A 15440-nucleotide genomic window follows, 5' to 3' on the forward strand; every position below is an offset into this window, starting at 1 on the left:
TCCGGCACCCCCGCGACCCCGAAAGGGACGAAGCGGTCAAGAAAATGGATGGATGGATGGATAGTCAAGTAAATGCGGCAGTTATTATTATAAATAACCATGAGTAATAATTTTGATTCCATTATCTTTAAAAAAATAAAAAATAAATTAGCATAATTATTATTATGATTAAGTTGAGAGAAATCCCATATGCTCATTTATGAAATATAATTACTTACCTGAATAAAGAAGGGCAAGAGAGGAACAGAAGATGCCAGCTGGCACATGTCAACATCAACAATGATATCTGTTGGAGAGACGCAGGGAAAACAAAGTGAGTAAACAACAGTTGGAGAAGAAACTGTCAAGAGAAACACGAATAATGAACAATCAGACCTGTTAGGGAGGTTTTAGATGGAAAGAGAAAGCAAATAAACAACATTTGCTGAGGAAACTCTTAAAAAGAAACCTTTATTTTCAAAAGTAGGAGATGCTGGAGGGGCTGACAGCTGACCGTTCCTCCCAGGGAGCAATTATGTAGAGTAACATCTGACAGAAAACCCTGTTTCACCTCTGACCCGGCCCGAGCCGCGGAGGATGCAGCTTACACATCACTGCCCTCCTCTGTTGCTTCTCATGTTTCCCTGAATCTCCTCCTCCTCCCTTCCTGTTCCTGTTTCATCCTCTCCTTGCCGGTTCTCCTCTCTTCCTCCATTTGTTTCCACCTCCCTCACACCCTTCACAGCCTTCACTCTCCCCTAACAGGCAGGGAGGCTGTGGCTGACACGTATCCAGCTGAGAGCAGCCATGCAGGGTCGATGGACCACAGTACACCCAGCCACACAAATGGTGTGTGCGTCTGCTGTGTCTGTCTTGTTTTAGTGTGCGTTCCTTAGTATGTGTGTGTGTGCGCTTGTCTATTCCGAAGCTCGCACAATTCACAGCTGCACCAGTGACGTGAGTCTCACTGTACGAGGATGCCGTATGTGCAAATTTGTTTGAAAGAGAAAGGAAAATGGATGTTGGTGTTTCAGACTCACAAAGATCTGCACACTGTGAGGTTATTTGAACACGCTAGTCTCTCTTTTTCACTTTGTCAATTAAGAGCAGGTTTGCTCATTAACTTTTAAGGAATTCTAGGTTAAACAACAAATGAATTTTTTTTTTTTTACTTTCTGCCTGACGGAACATTCACAGTTGTGATGTGTGTCTCAAATAGCTTTATTGGTGCAATGAGCTGTGAACATTTATTGTTTATGAAGTTAATTTTAGGCTGAAAAGACTAATGATCTGTAAATAAGACAAAAATTAAAAAATAAAACGCTATCAAACAGTCAGCAAGAAATAATGCACTTCCATTAATATTTTTTTTATGTAAGCACAGCAGACTAAACGCTATAAAAGAGTTTAGGGACGCTCAATAAAAACAAATCTGAGGGAAGTTTAAGTGGGACTTAAATTGCTATCATTAAATTTACAATGCTTGTGCAGAGTGTTGGTGTTGGGTCTACTTTGGCTTGACCTCTTTCATCTCTTTTCTCCAATTAAAATCGATGATCAGGTAGTTTGAGCTCAGCTTTTCCTGTATTGATTAATGAGTCTGTTGCGTGCCCGGCATTAATTCCAAAGGTTAAAACCCATGTCATGTTAGAAACATAGAAATCGATTTTCCAGACCTTAAGGACAGCGGGAATGAAAAAGATTTAATCACAACGCCATTCAGGTTTTGCCTTGTAGAAGAACATTTTTGCACAGCAGAAATTGTAATCTACTTTGATAATGATAATAAAAGGAGCTTAAAGTGCTGAACTGGACTCTCGTGTGCAGTAGGTACTTCGCCAATAAATTAGCTTTGAGCACCAAAACGTAAATGGAGGACTCTGTATTCTGAACTCAAAAACATTTGACCTCTTTAAGGGGTCAGGATGTGAAGCATAAAACTGCAGTAAAGCCATAAAATTCAACCTTAATGTTTTTTTCAGTCGTCACAAACCATTTTTTTTCTAATTCAGCATTTAAGGCAGAGGCTGCGTATTCCGCTTTGTCGCTCTCTGTGTTAAAAGACAAAATACATCAGGATTAGAGCCTCGCAGCAAGTGACAGAGGTCACAGAGCCGGACTTACACCTGCTGGAACGGGAGAAACCAGAACGCTGCACAAGACAGTGACAATCCTCTGCTAAATGTCAAACGTCTTGCAGCAGACGGGTGTGATGAATTCCTCCTTACTTTCTCTCGCAACTTCACAAAGGGCTCTGACCCCTACCCCATTTGTGGTTAGCTGCTGGCAGAAATCTGCACTCATCCGTTGCGGTTTCTGTTAAGGTGTCTGCTCGGCGGACGACATTCCAGTTGGTCAGCATCAGCGGAGGGAGGCTTTCCGTATGTGTGAGCTGGGTCAATACCAAGTCAATGGGAGAGAGTCCCTGACGGAGGCATTTATTTCACGAGCACTGCACTCGCCTCGAGAATCCACACTTGATTAATCCTAACCTCGATGACTCAAAGGCTGAAACTTTGAATTCATTTTTATTTATGGTTTAAATAGGGGCCTTAAAAATAAAGCACATTCCTTTGCTTTATTATATTAGAAACTGGGGGGTGAAATTTTCTGACATCATTTGTAAGACAACCTCTGTAATTATATCTAGTTTCTAGTTGATAGAAAACTTAATAGTAACATTTTAGTGCGATGCACTTTTAAAATAAACCTTGAACAGCTTGAAAACATTTTTGGCAAAAACTCAAATGAAACTTTTTATTTCTTAAACAGAAGTCTTATTTGTCTATGAGTCATCTTGGTTCAAGAAACAAGCTTGGTTGATTTAGGAAAACATGACCCCTTCTTTACATGTATATATTCAGTATATATATTTTAAGGCAAATGTATCTAAAATTGTGTAATTCTAGTCCTATTCTAATACAATTATGGTCTAGAAATAAGGATAGTTGGACTTTATGATGCTTAAAATGGGGTCTACTTTGGTGGAAAAGTATAAAAGTGTATATGATAAACCAACTTTAAAGTCAAAAACTATTTTTTGGCAACATATGCGTGTTTTAAGACATATTACTATAGAAATATTTCTACCAAAAGTATTTACATCACATTTTAAGGTTTAGTTTTTTCTTAAAAAGGCAGGACAACACAATATAGTTTAATGAATCTTACCAAGACGAATTCTACTTGTTCTATTAGCAGATTTATTCACTTATAATTTGGAAAAAAACATCCTACAGTATATTCCACATATTTTAACTTGCTTTGAGAAGGATTTTTTAAGTTAACCAATAAGGCTTACATGTTTTATTGTTTAAAATCATCAACAAAACACACAAAAATGTAACATAATTTTGATTTGTTTGGTTTGATCCCAGTGACAAAGATGAGCTTTATGTTTCTTTCTCATAAAAAATCAACTTTAAGATCTAAACTTTACTTTACATTGTTGTTGTAGACTGTTGGTGTTTATCTTTTCATTGTATTTACTAAGAGCTTAAGTTTTTTTAAGTCAAAAATGTGTCATCTTTATTGTTGCTTCCATCCTTTAGAGATTTCTCTGAAAATCATGATTTTTGTGTTTTTAAAATGTTTTTGTGGCGACATTGAGGACATATGTTGAAAACATTAGGCTTAAACTTGCATTTCTGAGTATTTTTTTATCCAATTTGATCAAGTATGTCTGCGTTTTTCTCATCTGAGCTGGTTAAAAACTGTTAGGCTACACTGGTCATATTTCCATAAAGATTGTAATAAGATGGATGTCGGGAAGTAGAGGCAGGCTTACTCGGCGTCAGCAGTTCTGCCCACAACTCAGCTGAATTTCAAACAGACTCCTGCCACTCTGTAGAAACAATATCCTAGAAAATGACACATTTTCTGATTTTGGCAAAAAAAATAAATAAAAAAGACATATAATGATCAAAAACCACTGGGAATGTTTTTAAAATAGATCAAAAGATGATTGGACTGGGACTTTTGGTGCAAAATAAACATATTTTGTTTAAGATTTAGAATGAATTAAGATTAAAATCCTCCCGTATTTCGTTTTCTTTTAAAATATATCTCTAAAAACGCGGCTTGTGTGTGCTTTCGTTAGATTAGGTGCCAACAACAGTGCTACGAGTCATTGTTCCCTCAGCCATTACAGCGCAGTGGAGTGAGAAAGCTTTGTGTCTTAATTTTCCTCTCATTGCACATTCCATAAGTTTTCGTGATCTAGAGTGAATTTGACATGACATGACTGAAAATGGCTGCTCGGGCTAAAAACAGAGCAAGGTTGGGGTTTTGTGTGAAAACATTCATCAGATCGTCATTTCATCACTGTAAAAGGCGGCGAGCCTGTCAGACGGAGAATTACCCATCTGTGGATGACATCTATCAACTTAACTGTCATGTAATAACCCTGCGAGACATTATAGAGCATCAGTCAACCTCGCTATGGCACAGGACTTGCCGAATCCTACTTAATTCACGCTCACGCAGCCGCCCATCTGTCGTCACTGTTGTCGATGCACAATGTTTACCGAGCAACCACGAACAGGTAGGGAATGATGGACGGAGAGGAGCACAGACCACCTGAAACAAAAGAATAAAAAGATTTGGCTTGAATGGACACTTAAGCCTCTTAGCTTAAACGAGGACCGCTAAGTTTGATTGATTCAGGGCAGGTGACGATGTGCTAAAACCCAATTACTGCCGCCTTTCCTAACTCATTACCACATTTTAATAAATGTACTAACGTTGTGTTGTGGTTTTTGGATTTCTTTTAATTCCTGTTGCTTAAAAGGTGTATAAAGTGAGTATGTGTCTAAATAAAAGTTATTTATTCTATCAAAAAAAAGGAATAATGAGACATCTTTTTATGCTCGAGTCTTTTGTTCAATTATTCTCAAATTGTGGCAGTTAAATAAAAGCAAAAGACATATTCAAGTTTAAGGGAAGCGTTATTGCAAAGGGACATTTAATAAATAATCTGATGAAATTTAATTTAGCAAAAACTGAATTTTAAGAAAGTAAAAATCTCATTTTCTGTCTTGCAAGAAACATAATTTTATTAAAAATAATTTAGTGGAATAATAATCTAGAACTTGTTTTAATAAAATTAAAAATTCTTAGTACATTTTTTTCCTTATTAACCCCTTGAAGTCTATTCTTCAGCTCCAAAATTATCCTAATTTAGCACCTACTTGAAAGCAAAAACATAAGTGAAAATTTTTTTATAGCTGAAAATAAATTCAAGCATCAAGGAGGTTAAAGATAATTTTTCAAATTTTGACTCATTTCTATTGGTGGGATGCTTTTGCAGGGAATATTTTTCTGAAAATTGTTGTTAGTTTGAGTTTTTTGCAACAGAATTAGAGTATTTCCTTCATTTCAACAATATTATTTAATTCATATCTAAAATAATTTACATTTCTAGTAAGAAAATGATGATAATGACAGTATTTAGTATAGTCTGTCCTTTGAGTCACTTTATATTTACCACTGTCTTGTTTTGACTTGTGGTTTTAAACCTGATTCCGTTGAAAGAGGGGAAGTTGGTGCTGCTGACGGAAACTGTCACTTCGTCCTGAATAAGATCTTTTACAGGCCAGGAGCTCCTGCCAGCCTTAGTGTCCGCTCTGTGAAGTCGATGAACAGAGACAACGGCTCTGGGAATGACACAGCTGCACCTCAACACACCAGCATGCCATCCCCAATGAAAGCAAATGAAGGCCAAATCACTGATGAGCATACACACCTTTGAGAGCCTCAGCAAAACTTTGAGGAAGTGTTAGACGAGATTTTTAGATTGAAAAAAAGATCTTTCCAACATTGATTTATTTATTGTCCAAGATGTCTTGTTAGACATTGATATTTTGAAACATTATTATCATTTATGAGCTTAAATTTGGTGGGGAGCACTGTTGAAGCTACACTTTATTTTATTAGTCCATCTTTCTGTCCATCAAGGATTCAATTTTTTTCATTCGTATGCATTTTATACACTTAGAGAAAGATAATTGAACAATAAAATACATCTCAGTCATTTTGTGCAAATGTGTTTTACATTTTTTGTATTTTCAGGCTTAATTCTAATCTGAAATGCCCCTGGGTGGCATGAAAATTAATATTTTTTTCCTGTTTTGGATAGATACAAATCCAAATTCTTTATCACTACTCTGTCTAAAACTCTATTGGTTGCACCGCTCACCCCACATGCGCGAGCTACACGTCACTTCCCCTAAAAGATATTTCACAGTAGTTAGGTATGAGGGGCTGTACAAGACATTATGCGAAAGAGTATATATGAATGTGAATGGTTCAGAATAAATAATGTCTTGTACGGCCCCTCATAGTTAGGAGCTCACTTTCGCTAAAAGATTTTACGGTCAGAGTATGTCCATACAATGATAACCTCGTAGAATGTTTATAACACTGAAAATATTGATCATAATGAAAACATTTGCTTTAATATTTTTAATAAAAGCGAAAGGGAAAAAGAAATGTAAAGGATCAGGACCGCACGATCTTGCAGAGGACTTCAAACGGACTACAAATGTTTTCTTCTTCTTTTGTTGTTTGACAGTAGTTTACTCCCAAAGTAAAGAGGATACAGCACCACCTACTGACACCTTATGAACTCAGTTAACATAGACTTTTTATTAGGCTGCAGGAGCCTGTGAGTAAAACACTCTCACTTCTTTCTTTTCCAACATTTTAAAAATAAAAACGATCAGAGAGAACGATTGACTGTCATTCTATCACGTTTCCATAGAGATTTTCCATTGTCTGTAATGAAAACAAATGTAAGATTATACAGTGTTGTATTTGGGCGACTTTCTTTTGTTTTTCTGTGCTGTAATCCAGTCGGGAGAAGCTCTCTGTTGTTGAGAAAAACATAATTCTTGTGATCACAGAGTTCCTGTCTGGAAATGATGCTGTTGTAAAGTAGGTGAAGGAAGGAAGTGATGTATGGGGTGAGCGGTGAAACTGATACAGATCGGGTAGTGACACAATTTATGTTTGTAAACATTGAAAATCTTAAAAAGAAAATAGTAAAAAAAAAAAAAAAAAAGTTGTATATCTTTTGTGGGGTATTTTTTAGCATTCTTATTTATTTTTTAGTCAAAACTTGATTTTTGTGGACCATCACTAGGGGAGGGGGGCAGTCACAGCACTTAGAGGGGTATTTCCCCCTCCCCTTGTCAAAGATATATACGACCCTGCCTGATCGTGGCTTTAAAGAGGAAAAACTCGTCAAAAACACCCATATTTACCTAAAATTAGATGCAGTTTTAATTCAGTTTGTGTTAAATCTGACAAATGTGCTGAGGTTGAGTAAAGGTGCTCATAATGCTTCAATGTCATGCTTGAACTTTTTTTTTCTTTGAAATCTGCAAGGCCTAGTTTTGATCTTAGGCACACTCGCTGCTGCTCCAAAATTATTAAAGATTTTTTTTTTAATTGAAAGCAGGTGTAATTTATGCAGGTTCTTTAGTCAGCATCAAGAAGAGGAATAATACAATTTTATAATATAAAAAGCGTCACGCAATTTGTGGTTGGAAAAAAAAAAGGTTTAAAGAAGAATGCATGTTTCTGAGTTCTGTCTAAGCCTAATTTTAATTAAAAGTGGAAGTATTACAAAAGCAATCAATGTTTCTGCTTGGGAGCCTGCATTTAGATGATGAAAGAGCTACTACCTACAGAAAAATGACATAACGCAGCCTTGTTTCTTTGTTTCCAGCTAAGACAAAAGCTGATTTATCCAGTTTCTCTCTCCTCATCTTCAGCCGACTTCACATCGTGCTGCAGTTATCGCACCTTAAAATTTCATAAAACAAAGAAGAAACTCCAGTTTCACAAGAGGCACACACCATGGAGGTGTGATAAACAGAGGTGTGAAGATATAGTTGAACAGGGGGCTGTGAAATCATTACCACAGACATTTCATTTAGGCCTGAAGGAATTGTGCCAAATGCTGAAGATGGGTGTTTTTCCTTGGAACGTCTTCTCCCTTGAATTCTACCAAAGCTTTGGTTGCTCTCCCAAAACATGAAAAATGGATAAATAATAAAGAATAGAAAAATCTTTATTTTAACAAAATGTAGGTGAAAAAATAAATATAGTTGGTATAACTGGTAATCTTTTATTTTAGGGCCAGGAATCGATTAAAAAAAATAACTAATTAATCTCAAACCTGGAAAAAAAAATTAATTAATCGTGATTCTTTTTTTTATTTTATTTTTTTTAGTCACAGTATTTGCCACTCACTTATCTGCAAATAATCACAACATGAAATCACACATAAACTGTACATTTAGAACATTTATTTTTAATTAATGCTGTCAATCGATTAAAAAAATTAACCAGATTAATAGCACTTTTGTGTTGTGATTATACACTGTGTTTTACTAGGTACATTTCTTATGAAAATATGCGACTTTTGAACAAAAACAGGCCAGAAAGAAAACAATTCCTTTATTTTTCATTTTCCAAAACCTTTAAATTTATCAAGTGTTAACCCAGAATAGTAAACGTAACACAGCAACAATAAGATGAGAACTCCAAAGTCTTTTATGTCTGCAGTATTACTTCAAGAAAACAAAGATGCTGACATACAGCCATAAGAAACGGACCTAAAAAAAAAAAAAAAAAGAAGTTCCAGTGGTATAGCCCAAATCCTTTATATCACGGCGCAGACTTCTTAAAAAAAATTGTCTTCTTCTTCTGGACAAAAACAAGTGATAAGAGGTGAACTTTACTTTACATTCCTTCTCTGAAGTAATTCGTAATTTAAAGTATCGTGACGATCAGCATATGTATCACTTTCCTTTGATGCTGCAGTCGAGGCTCAGTAATGTGTTGTCACGGTAACACCACACAGATCAATTAGTCCGCTTTTTGTGAAAAGGTGATCTAAACCAAAAAAATTGCAAGAAAAAAATAACTTAAAAAGGATTTAATATGTATTTATTTAGTAAGTGACCATGGTATTAGTGGGATACTACAGATTACCATGAAAGCCTGACCTGTTCGAGTCTAAGTGAAGGACTGTTTATTTAACACGTTAACTCCCACACCCCTAGTCTTTTAATTTTTCATTATTTTGATGAAAATGTATACGGAATTTGATCATGACGGTTCCTTTGGTTTTGAAGGGATTAAAAAACACCTGACGGGTCTGATAATGGATAGAATTAAAGTCCAACTCCATCATCTTTTCATCTATTGTTAAATCCAGATACATTTAATTACAATTATGCTGTTTTTAGGCAGAACGTGTAATTTTAGGGGATAGTTTTTACACCAGGAATTTGCCTCTGAATTGTGGGCGGGACTGTTGACGCAGAGTGAGCTTGCCCCAATTTCCCATCATCCCTTTGTTTACAATCTCTCTCAACCTGCATTACTGGTGCAACTTAAAAGGCAACATTGGAGCTATGCAGCCAAAACAAAGACGTACAGGGAGCTCATCACTTGGCAAATGCAGCACTTACGTCACAGCCGTAGGTTTTTCAAACTGTGTTTTTTCATCTGCTCCTGATTCACAACAATTCAAATAAAGAAACACTCAAAAATGTGCTTGATTTTCTTTACATGTGTCCTCCATCATGAGAAAAATGCTACAAGAACTTATTAAAAACACTTTTTAAGGGTAAACACGCATGTTGGGTGAAGTGCTTGAAGCTCCTTTAGTCTGACTAAATTACATTTAATTACAACCAAAGGACGAAAGACAAAAATATAACACAAGTGATCTGAAAATAAACAGGAAGCGTTTGTGCTGCTGTGTTTATGTGGAACAGCACATACAGGGAAAAACTCACAGAAAGATGATTGTTTTCAGCATCCCTTGTGAAATAGGCTGTTTGGATAGTTAGAACACAAATTAATCAAATCCCATCAACCGCTGCAGCAGCCATTTGGTTTCTAAATTGCTGTGGGCAAAACAATTATGATACACTGTTGACCACTGACTTTGCTTTCATAAATATGTAGTGTTATACTGTCGGTACAGCATCCTGCCTAATGTTTCCCCACCACTTACTGAGGCTTCAGTGTTGTTAACATCACACAACAGAAAGGAAGTCAACTCAATTCTTCAGAATTAAGAGTTCTCACCTGGTTGTTCCACTGTTATTTAAACTTTTTCAGCATTCCAAAATTATCCGAAATAAAAAAAATGTACATTGATGAGAACCAGTGCATGACCAGTAGGCTACCCTTCACCATCCATCTCACACGCACCGCTTTTGTGCTAAAATCATCATTTATTAAAGAGTCTGATCTCTCTCTGAGGCACACCATCACAGCTGTGCATCCCACTGGCCTTTCACTGCCTCATCCCCCGAGTGCATGTGCGTGTGTGAATGTCTGCATGTAGAGAACAGGGGGGGAGTCGGTGAACAGGCGTTGAAGTGCGCAGACCGTGTATGCGTGGAATTCAGTGTGTGAGAGAGAGTGTGTTCAGCTCAGTGTTTGTTGTAACTCCGCTTAATGACGAGAGGTGAGCCATGGAAAGCAGTGGTGATTTCCAGACGCCTCCCTGCTTTCTCACTGGAGCAGAACAGAGTTAAGGAACACGCTGAGCGAGGAAACTATATTTTCTTAAAAAAACTCAGCCACCAAGAACTTTAGAAGCCCTTCAAATGAACAAACCATGAATAAAGGGAACACAAAACCGAAACTCAATTTTTGATATATTCCTTTGACTCAGGACAACATTAGTTTTAATGATATCCCATCACACAGTTGTTTAAACTGCAATTATGTGAGTACACAATAAATTACATAATTTCTTTGTTTCAAAATAGTAAAAAAAGAATATTTAGAAGTAAACTAAATATTTTTAAAAAAGCTCTTGAAGATCATGTTAGTTAGTTCAGCCTAAAAATTCCCAAAATATGATCAAAATATGCTTTCAAATGACAGATATTAGATAAAAAACATAGTTTCAGCTGAAAAGTGGGATTTCCAGTTTGAGATTTATGTGCATCTTTCTTGTGCACCTAAAAAAACATAAGGATAAAATTTTAAAGGCTTTCAACACTGTAAAAAATGAAACATTGGATCAATTTTAAAAAGTTATGTTATTTACTATATTTTAAACATTTTAAGATATTAGTTTTTCATCAAATTAAATTTTTGAGCAGAGTAAACCATCAAATCGTTTTTTTTTTGAAAACTAAGAATTTTCAAATGTAACAAATGACAGAACTCTTATTAAATAATTCAACGTTTATTTTTTAACAGTGAACATGAGGTTATCTTGAATGTCTGAACTTCTTGTAACCCTTGTGCTATCCTCGGCATGTTTACATTAAAATATGGGTCATCTGGACCCCGCAGGACGATGCACTGAACTTGTTTTTTCCAATGTTTTTTTTTTTTTTTTTTTTATTATTTTCACTGGTCTCCATGGCAGACATGAAATCCTGTCCATCTTCTTCCAAATCATGTCAATGTTAGACTTGGGTCATTTTCACCCAATAAGATAACACAAGGTTAAATGTGAAAAGGTTAAAACATGTTTAATCTGTGTAACAAATTGAACGCTGTTTTGAGTTAATTCAAAAGTGTTGGGAGTTATTTTAGTTCTTTATTTCATTTTAATTATTATATAGCCTAGCAAAATAAACTGTCTATATGTCCTTGGGGCAGCAGAACTCTAGAAAGACTACAGTTAAAGCCATAGGGCTCTACTTGTTGGGATCATTATTCTTTTGTTAAAGGGTCACCAAACAGGCAAGTTGGAGGCTGACTCCACCCACAGATGAAATTTGAAAATCCAGTCAAATGGGGGTGGGGCTGGGGGCAGGACTATTATCATTTCTGGAGCTGCAGGTCATGATATGGGACATCAGAAATGACATGACTTGAATGGTTTGATTATAAAATTCAACTGCAATACCTCGATTCAACCTGTGTGGGGCAGCACACAGGAGTTTTTTTAGCTACTTTTTGAAGAATTAAACAAGTTTATTTTAATTTGTGAAAAATTTGGCATTGCCAAATTTTCCCCCATTTATAGAGGTCAACAGCTAAAAAAAAGTTAAATAAGGGTTTGGTTTTCTGAAAATCTTTCAGAAATTAAACAGCAAATGTTTCAAAGTCGGTTTTAACATGTTCTGCTTGTTGTTTTGTGATGGCTAAAGCAGGCTGATGGGTAGTGTGTTCTGACTCACAGCATGCTAGCAGAAGTGCTGCTGCGATGCTGAATACTTGGCTACAGCACCTTGTTAATTCCAACAAGACCAATTACATTTGGAGTTGGACAGGGTTCATTTTCACACCATCAGCAACCCAAACCAGACTCCTCCAGGTATCAATCTCCTCAGAAGAATATCTACTTTTGTTTGGTCTGGACCCAAGTTTGGATGAGTGTGTTCACACCTGCACACTTGGTCTGAAACGAACTCCATTTTAATTTAATTTAATGAGTCAGGTGGGAATGCATCCTTAATAGGATGTAATATCAGCTGTAACTCATCATGACATTATTGTACTGTATTTATAGGAACATATTCTGTTTTAGTCCAGTACAAGTACATCAAGGATGTCATCCTATGTCTCCTTTATCCAGCAGTCAAACACCAATCAGAGCTTTAGACAGAACACGTGGAAAGTTCAGCTTCACAATCTTAACATTATCATCTCCTCTGTGTGAATGTGTTTGGTTCAGTTGTTGGATTCATGACAGAAAACATTCGGACACTTACCTGCTGTCAGTGGGTTAGAGTCCTGTGCTCTGTTCTAAGATATGAGTCCATGCTTCCATCCTTGCTTCTAATATGTTGGTAAAGACATGAAAACAGACAGAAAATAAAGACAAAATGAAAACGAGATACTATAATAAAAATACATTGACAAAACATTATTTAAAATCAGTCCAACAGATGCTGTATTTGCATATAAAAGACATACAACTAAAGGACATGGTATTTCAGCACCATGGATAGCAACATGACTGAAACTTCTGTGACCCTTCAGGTATTTTTATTGTCGTACCTAACCTTTGAAATGTTCTCCAAAATAAATAAAAAAACATATATATTTTTTTGTTTCAGTGCTTTAGGAATGCTTTTCCCTCTATTGTGGTTGTTAATATTGTCAAAACATAAATGGGTCTTTCATAAAAATGCCCCAATAAAATGATGACACAAAGGAATTTTTAAGTATATCTTTTTAAATCATGTATTAAAAAATAGCAAAGACACTAAGTTATTTAGACTTCAACTTTTAAGGAAAATGATAATCTTAAAGACTGTTGTAAGTTTATGTCACTGGCTTAAAGGGCACTATGTATGCAGCATTAGAGGTATTCCTGAAATCCTTTTATTTTATTTTGCCTTTATGGAGTAGTTTTGGGTTAAATTCCAAATATTTTATTTCAACAAAGTAATAAAAAAAAACCCAAATCCATAGCTGTGGTGTCTAAGGTGAGACGTGTGCTAAAATGTTCTCAAATATGTTGTGGCACTTATTCAAACTAAATCATTAGACCAGTAATGTGCAGAACGAATGGATTCACCGTTGAACAAAAATCAAACCACCAGCGTTAAATTCAATATTTCTTGAATATTTATTTATTTTTGGTTACTCTAGAATCATGCCTAACTTCTAATGATCTTAAATGGAGCATTCATTCATAATTTAGTATTAAATATAAAGGTAAAATCAATGAAAATACCCATTTAGAAGTCAAATCAGACGAGTGAACTCCACATTGGAGTAAATAAACACATCTTGGGTTTAGGTTAAGCAAATTCAGTCAATAGAAAAAACTGATCAAAGGAGAACCATGTTTTATGGAGAAATAAAACCATTCACTGATAATAACAGTATGAAGCTGCAGAAGTCAAAGCTTCAAGACAAACTCTTCACTATGCAGCATGTTGGTACAGCTAATGGTGAGGATCTGTGCTGCCTGCAGTCCAGCCAGAGGAGCTGTGTCAAAGCTACAAGGACAAATCTGCACATGAATACACACAATCTCACGGAAACCCATTTACTGACACCAAAAAACTAAACAAAACATTCCTTTAACTGTAGAAATGTTCCACTCATTTGCACACAGATGAGCTTTTTTTTTTTTCTTTTTGGTAACTTGTGTGTACAAAAACACATGAGTGTGCATGTCAAGATCCCTTTAGGGTTTGACGAGGCCACTCCGTCCTGCGGTGCCATCTCCTGCATTCATGCACCCAAACGTGCACAGAGACTATTAAACTGAGATTTGAAGATTTAATGTGTGACTGCAACAGGTTGCACAAGAAAACGAGTGCAAAAAAGTAAAATAACTGCACAATGAAACACATTTGGTTACTTAACAAAAGCATCAAATCTGGAAATCGATCACATAATATGCAGATATTTAAATGTTATTTATATTAATTTAAACTTCTAAAGCTTCAAAACCTAAAATATCTTATTCTAATAAATTTACTGACTTTGTACTTTAAACATCGCCATTTAAATTTCCTTATGAGGCAACATCGATTTAAAAAAAATGTTCAAATTTTATACTTCAATTGAAGTGAAATATCAATTAATGCACCTAAAAGTGATTCACAAGCTCAATAGAATATCCATCTTTTGTGGAATTTGACATATAAAATGTCAGCACCGTCTATGTAAAATTGATTTAAATTTGATCTTTTGTGGTGCAAAAATGAATCATGTTCATATGCTTTATAGTATTTTTGAGAGTGATATTGTGGTAAATGTGGGGCCACTTTAGGGTCAGTCCTAAAGACACACCTTCAACACAAGAATGCAGCCACCTGATTTCTGACATTAACACGCTATAAAAATGTCAACAAACACAAGCTATTCTATTTGGATGAATGAAGCAAATCGATTTCAAATATAAGACAAAATATGTTCCATATAAATCTATTTATAAAGTCTGTGTAACACATGGATTGGGCTTCCAGCTGTACCTTTAGCACAAATCCATGCGCCTCTTCTCTGGTTTGGAGCAGTTGTTCAAAGATGAGCACAGCAAACAACAAAGATAAACAGCAGAAAGATCCGCGCCTCCGATCGCTCCTTTCATCCACCTGTTTCCAGAGACGCATTACCCAGCCCTCTCTCCCTGTAGGACGCCTCAATCCGACGGACATGCCTCAATGTGGTCTGCGTGAATCCAAATAACTTCTTGGCGCAGAGTGAAACACTAACTGCCGACACTCTTCCCTTCACCCTCTGCATGAATCTCCTGCAGAAATTCGATGTTGGAGCTTTTTTTTTATCACCATCAGCACCCATCCACTCCATCAAAGTGCGCACAAGCACTCTCTGCATCAGATTAAAAGGCATGCATAACAACTATATGCAGCACAAGTGGGTGTTTAAATCCTGCGCAAAGTTCAAAGCAATTGCTCCCCATCATAGGGGAGTCTGACACGCGCTTGAACGCTCCCGGACTGCCAATTTTTTACTGCACTCTGTCGACAAACCTGTAATGTAAGACA

General features: G+C 36.1%; 1 protein-coding gene across 2 annotated transcripts in view; it reads right to left on the reverse strand.

Annotated features, from left to right (window-relative positions):
- Window positions 1–15440, reverse strand: part of grm3 (glutamate receptor, metabotropic 3) — a 53365-nt gene that overhangs the window by 37753 nt on the left and 172 nt on the right. The window contains exons 1-3 of one of the 2 annotated variants that reach the window (XM_024281064.2): window positions 14907–15426; window positions 12684–12750; window positions 219–286 (exon numbers count right to left, since the gene is read on the reverse strand). The gene's annotated coding sequence lies outside the window, so the exon portion shown is untranslated. Of the gene's footprint in view, window positions 1–218; window positions 287–12683; window positions 12751–14906; window positions 15427–15440 lie in introns of those variants that run through there. The other variant, XM_024281063.2, reaches the window with a different exon arrangement.

Source organism: Oryzias melastigma, linkage group LG6, assembly GCF_002922805.2.
Source record: "Oryzias melastigma strain HK-1 linkage group LG6, ASM292280v2, whole genome shotgun sequence".
Lineage (NCBI taxonomy): Eukaryota > Metazoa > Chordata > Actinopteri > Beloniformes > Adrianichthyidae > Oryzias > Oryzias melastigma.